The sequence below is a fragment of the Pongo pygmaeus genome, chromosome 15, assembly GCF_028885625.2.
Source record: "Pongo pygmaeus isolate AG05252 chromosome 15, NHGRI_mPonPyg2-v2.0_pri, whole genome shotgun sequence".
NCBI classification, from domain to species: Eukaryota; Metazoa; Chordata; class Mammalia; order Primates; family Hominidae; genus Pongo; species Pongo pygmaeus.
In genome coordinates, this window is record NC_072388.2 from 63,430,763 (window position 1) to 63,437,272 (window position 6,510).

A 6,510-nucleotide genomic window follows, 5' to 3' on the forward strand; every position below is an offset into this window, starting at 1 on the left:
ACTCACATTTTAGCTTCAAAATAAAAATAAAGCAGAGGACAAATGCCTGTCACAGCATGGCAGCCCGGTTCATTTGGTAACAGTACAAGTCTCACACATCGGCTGAGCCCACCGGAGAGAAGCATACAGGCCAGGTTCCTTCTGAACACAGCTGGGCACCTGTTCAAAAGCCTCTCTGGTAGTGGTGGTGGACCCCAAAACCCACGGGTTGGAAGAGCCTTTGGGAAAGCGAATCGATACCCTGATTGCAGTCCTTGAAGAAATCACTTAGGGTTAGTTTAATAAACAAAAGAACATTAAAAAATCTTCCAAAAATTGCATTCAAATGTATTTTACACTTTAGGCAGTTCTTAAGGGAGAGTGCGGTTTCTTGACACTTAACATTTAAAGGTTTTATTGGCCACATTAATCTTCCTCACAAAAGTTTTAAGTTATCTATAAGTTCTTAGAATGTCAAAGAAGAGAAGAAAAACTAAGTTTAAGGGGCAGTGGAAGAAGCAGCAACTTGACAGTAATTCCGCAGCCGACTTCGCGTGTTCAGGCATCCTTTTTCTCCAGTAAAATTTGTGCAACTCGTCTGCATCCTCGCTGGTTTTTACCCAAATCAACATGGTGACTGGCATGGTGGCATTCTTCTCGTCGATTGGTGGATTTAGAACACAGACGATAAGAACGTTATTTTTCCCTGCTCGCGTACATGGCATATTGGGTGGAATCAGAACATTCAGCAATATGTTGCCTAAATTGGTGTCTGCCCGCACCAAAAGCTGTGTTCTGATTTGCTGTAGGTTTTAAATGCAGAGTACGAGTACCTATGCCTTTCTCTGTAAACTCATTGTCTTTCTTGTAAAATAGTTTACACTTTTTGGAGTAAAAAGCATCTTCTTCTTTTACTTCAGTAACTACTACTTTGGGTGGCTCATCATTTTCTTCATCTCCACCTTTGCATTCACCACTGTCACCTTCCGCTTGGCCCTCCAATGGTCTAGTGGGAAATAGTGAAGAGACTGGTTTACTCTGGGTAATATCTTTGCCAAATAAACTGGAGTTTCCAGGGGAGAATGAAAATCCAGTCGGGGGACAGAGCTTAATGAGCCCAAAACAGAGCTATCAACTTTCTTGCCGAAATTAAATGAGGCACTTGTCGCTCCCAGTGATGATGGGTCCGTTTTCTTTTCAGATGCCACCTCCACCTTCTTGTCAGCTGTATCTTCAGGTTTGTTGCCATGAAACAAAAACGTTGACTGTTGACTCTTGCTGTAATTTTGTTGAGCCAAAAAGGGAAGGAGACTTGTGTTTCAGCCGCCGCTTTGTTAGATTCACTTTCAGAATTCCTGCCATTGTTCCTGTGTTGCTGTTCAATGTTTGCTAAATATTTCTCATAGTCTTTAAAGATAGGTGTCAGATCACAGAGGGGGTTTGTATTCACGTGCTTCACTATCCAATCCCGCACGGAGCAGTTCAAGGCCGCCAACTGCTTGTGATAGGCATTTCCGACACAAGCTTTACTGGAAGCAAGGCCAGAGGAGGAGGGCTGCTGACTGTCCCCATTAGTTTTGGGATTTGAAACTTTTTTATCAACCAAGGCGGTAGGGCCATTTGCAGCAAGAGAACCAAACGTTACCTTGGGCTCTGCCACTCTTTGCACTGGTGAAGGGAGGTGCACTGGCTATGTTGTTTCCATTCGACAGTCCTTCCAAAGGCTTCCCTCCAGCGCCACTACCAAATCCAGGAAACCGTCCTCCTCCAGAAGGTACCACCAAACCTTTAAAACCTTTAAAGTCTCCTCCACTGTCAGATTCGAATCCAACATTTCTGCGCTTTGCTTTCTTTATGGCTCTATTCTTAAAGACTTCCTCACTGGCCACGGAGAATGTTCCCACCTCTTCAGCTTCATCTTCTTGATCCCAATTCCTATCTGTCAGTTCCTTCTCGGCATTTCTTTTGGCCGTGTTTTCGAACCTCCTCGGCGGCCGCCGCTGCACTCGCTGGGTCTTGGGTGCGGCGGCGCAGGGGTCTGGAGCGGCTGGTGGTCGCCGGGCTGAGCGCGCTCGGCCGCTTCCAGTGCTGCGCTGCGATCCTCAGAAGACCTGGTGCTCGACAAGCCCAGAGACTCAAACACCATGTCCCCAGGGGGAGCTCCTCACGCTGTGTTCTGCAGGGAGGCAAGAGCGCTGGTTCAGCCGGAGACCGCTGGGGGAACCGCGCGGAACACGCTCCGGGCGGCCATTTTGCAAGTCGACAAAAGTTATTTTTCTTTAAGCATTTTTTACATACATGTATTTTCTTCTCCTTTTTTTTTTTTTTTTTTTTTTTTCCTGAGACGAAGTCTCACTCTGTTGCCTAGGCTGGAGTGCAATGGCATGATCCTGGCTCACTGCAACTTCTGCCTCCCAGGCTCAAGCGATTCTCCTGTCTCAGCTGTCCCAGAAGCTGGGACTACAGACACATGCCATGATACCTGGCTAATTTTTGTATTTTTAGTAGAAACCGGGTTTCACTATCAAACCAGGCTGGTCTCGAACTCCTGACCTCAGGTGATCCACCTGCCTCGGCCTCCCAAAGTGTTGGGATTACAGTAGTGAGCCACTGCACCTGGCCGTATTTTCTTCTTTTTAAAAAACAATAGATATTTGTTTTGAAAGTGTCCTGGACTTCATGCATCGTGGCATTTAGCACCCAGTCCCACCCAGCAGTACACAGGGACTTCAATGCAGATGAGCAAGAGACATGAATAGGTAATCAGCCACAAAAGGAGGAACACGAATGGCCAATGGGAATAGGGGTTAGTTCTCGCTACTGATTGAAGTATAAACTAGAACATATAATGGGCCGGGTGTGGTGGCTCATGCTTGTAATCCCAGCACTTTGGGAGGCCGAGGTGGGAGGATCACCTGAGGCCAGGAGTTTGAGACCAGCCTGGCCAACATGATAAAACCCCCATCTCTACTAAAAATACAAAATAATTAGCCAGGCATGGTGGCGGGCACCTGTAATTTCAGCTACTCCTGAGGCTGAGGCAGGAGAATCTCTTGAACCCAGGAGGTGGAGGTTGCAGTGAGCTGAGATTGCACCATTGGACTCCAGCCTGGGCAACAAGAGCGAAACTCCGTCTCAAAAAAAAAAAAAAAAAAAAGAGAACATATGATTCCATTTTTTTACCTATAGAATTGGCAAAGATTTGAAGAAATGATAATGACTGTTGGCAAGTGGGTGGGAATGTAAGCATCCTCATACACAGAAGGCAGGGCAGGAGCGTGCTCTGGTGTGAGCGTCTGGCAGGCAATCTGGCAGTAACATATTGCCTTTGGAACATTTGTGTGTTTTGCGTATTTATTTAAGACTGATTCAAATATCTGGCTCCTTCATGTTGATCTGGGACAGTGTTGTTCATTATTGATTTAAGACTTATTGAGGGGTGGAACTATGTCATTCCATCCAGCCCTGTGAGCAGATAGACACTTCAGAAGTGCTTGTGAGAATTATTATAAAATAAATAATTCATCACCTTGAATTTACAAGCAGTCATTCATTGATAGGTGACTCAGTGCTCAGTGCCTTGCTAGGGCTATGAGGGACTCAAGAAGTATAAGGTGGGGTTCTGCCCTCAGAGCTGAATTTAGGAGTAAGGACAAAGCTCAGTAACAGAGCAAGGGGGCAGGCAGGTAAGGAATCGTGGAGACTAAGAGCTCAGCAGTCAGCCAATTCATAATTATCCATGCAGGAATAATGAGGACCCGCAGATTAGACGATCTCAAATCTCATTTCCATTAGTCGTTCCCTCCTCCTCCTGTACCAATGCCTTGAGGAACACTCTTACCAAGTAGCCCAGAGGGTTCATCTGAGTTTTGCCTCTTTTCCCTGGCTTTTTCTACCCCACAAGTCTGAAAATGGCACGTAGTGATTTCCCTTCCAAATTGTATCTCAGAGCAACCCAAATAATTGATGAGGGGAAATTTCTCTTTATAGAAATATTCCAGGTAATAAATTAAAAAGGAATTATACAGCTAGACTGTCACCATTTTGAGAACGCTTAGTGCAATCAATAATGGATCTAGGTACTGATTATCAGTGGCAGCTGACATCTCGAGAGACACCTGGGCATCAGGTGCCCCCTGATGGGCCTTTACAACACACCTGGGCATCTATGAGTTGCCCTGTGTATGCACTGGGAATACCTAGGAAATGTTCTTGCCAAAAAACAAAACCTGCATCAGACTGAGCCACTAAATCTAATATCCAATCTATAGGAAATTCAGGGAGGGAGGAACATGTTAAATAGCACTACAGGGATGTAATTAGAAACATTCGAAATGAGAACTCTACAGAAAAAGTTACCCAGTTTCTTCAACAAATAGCAAGGGGATAAAGGGCTAGAAGGAGAACTTTTAGGTAAAAAAAGAAACAAGAGACATATTGGTCAGGCATGGTGGCTCACGCCTGTAATCCCAGAACTTTGGGAGGCTGAGGTGGGAGGATTGCCTAAGGCCAGGTAGTTCAAGACCCGCCTGGTCAACTTAGCATAAACCCTGTCTCTACAAAAGAAAAGTTAAAAATTTAGCTGCAGTGAGTCATGATTACTCCAGTGCACTTCAGTCTGGGTGATGGATCAAGACCCTGTCTCAAAAAAAAAAAAATAGCCCTATCAGTGAAATATAATGGGTAGACCTTGTTTGGATCCTGATTTGAACAAACCAACTATTTAAACATATATAATTAAGGAAATTTAATACTAAGAGGATATTTGATATGAAGGAATGATTGAAAAAAAATTTTTTTATTATTTATTTATTTATTTTTTGAGATGGAGTCTCACTCTGTTGTCCATGCTGGAGTGCAGTAGCATGATCTCGGCTCACTGCAACCTCCAGCTCCCAGGTTCAAGCAATTCTCTCTCCTCAGCTTCCCAAGTAGCTGGGATTACAGGTGCGCACCACCATGCTCAGCTAATTTTTGTATTTTTAGTAGAGACGGGGTTTCACCACGTTGAGCAGGCTGGTCTTGAAATCCCAACCTCAGGTGATCCGCCCACGTCAGCCTCCCAAAGTGCTGGGATTACAGGCATGAGCCACCACGCCCAGTAATTTTTAGATGTAATAATATTATTGTGGTTTTCTAAGCCATCCCTCCTTTTTTCAGAGGAACAAACTTAAATATTTACAGATGAAAAAAAAGGCAGACAATGGAAAAGAGAATGGGAAAAAATGAGCGGATATCAACTCTCCATAAACTACCAGCATGTGGTTGCAGGTTGACTGATGAGTATTTCATTCCCTTCTCCAATTCTTTCACTTTGCAACAAGCACAGACCAATGCATGTGTGAGAATGTTAAAAAAAAAAAAAAGGAACAAAACACAACCTCAAGAAAAAAAAATGAACATGTAAATCCGCTACATGCTCAGACAACTCAAATCAGCATCAGCTCGTGCCTGCAGCAGGGCAGAGGCCTCACGTGGATGTGGCAGTGGCTTTACTGCATGCTTTTTAATTCAGGGAAGCGTGTTCCTTTGTGTGGTTTCTCTGAGCCACTGACTCTATTTAAATGTGCTGGTTGCTACCAGAATACAGTCGCTTCACCTGGAAATAATTATCTCCTCTCCTACACTCTTTCCCTTCACACACATCCTTCAATGTGTACTGATAATCCCACACTGACACAGACCTGAAAGGTATAAATTGAGCATTTGCTGGAGGACTCCAGAGTCTTGTATCATTACCTTCAAAGAATAAAATGAGGAGGATAATAATGTCATCAGGGGACTCAAACTGTAACACATACCCATTAAAGAACTATTGTGTGGATTTTTAAAACCAGGCCATTTTTTCCCACTACTTCTCACAGCAAACCAGAAAGCATGGTGGTTATAGATGCTGGCTCTTCAAGTCAGGACCCTGAGGTACAGAGCTGTTATTACCAATGTAGAATTTTAAGTTTCTCTTACTAAGTCATTGGTTCATTAATTGACAAATATTTATTGTGCACCTGCTGCACTAACCCTAAGAATGCCCCACATGACTACACAGACATGCTCCATGCCATTCTGGATGAATGAGGGAGTTGGTGGGAACCAGATGATTTATGCTTCACAGGTGTGTAGGGTGTTGAGATTTTACACTAATTGGGTTGGGAAGCAGATGGAGGGTTTTAGGCAAAGAAGTGACATGATCCAGTTAATGTTTTAAAGGATGACTCTGGCTTCTGTGTGGAATATGGGCCGGGGGCAAGGGGAGTAGACAGTGGAGAGTGGAGGCTGGGAGATCAGTTAGAGGCTACAGAGAAGATCCAGGAGAGGGAAGATGGGGATGGATCCTGGATAAGGTGGAGTTGGTAAGAGTGACAGATCGGAAACAGGGGATGAGAAAAGAGAAAGCAAGGATAATTCCAAACTTTTTGGCCCAAGCAGTTAAGCATACCATGCTTCCATAGGGGAAAGTGCATGAGGAACAGCCTGAGGGAGGAAATCTTCAGTTCTGTTTTGACGGGTAGGCTTGATATGCTGATTAGTCAC

The 6,510-nt window shown here is 44.3% G+C and overlaps 1 pseudogene; it reads right to left on the reverse strand.

The window, feature by feature from the left end:
- Window positions 1–537: 537 nt before the first annotated feature.
- LOC129012348 (nuclear pore complex protein Nup50-like) lies at window positions 538–2,230 on the reverse strand (annotated as a pseudogene).
- Window positions 2,231–6,510: the final 4,280 nt, after the last annotated feature.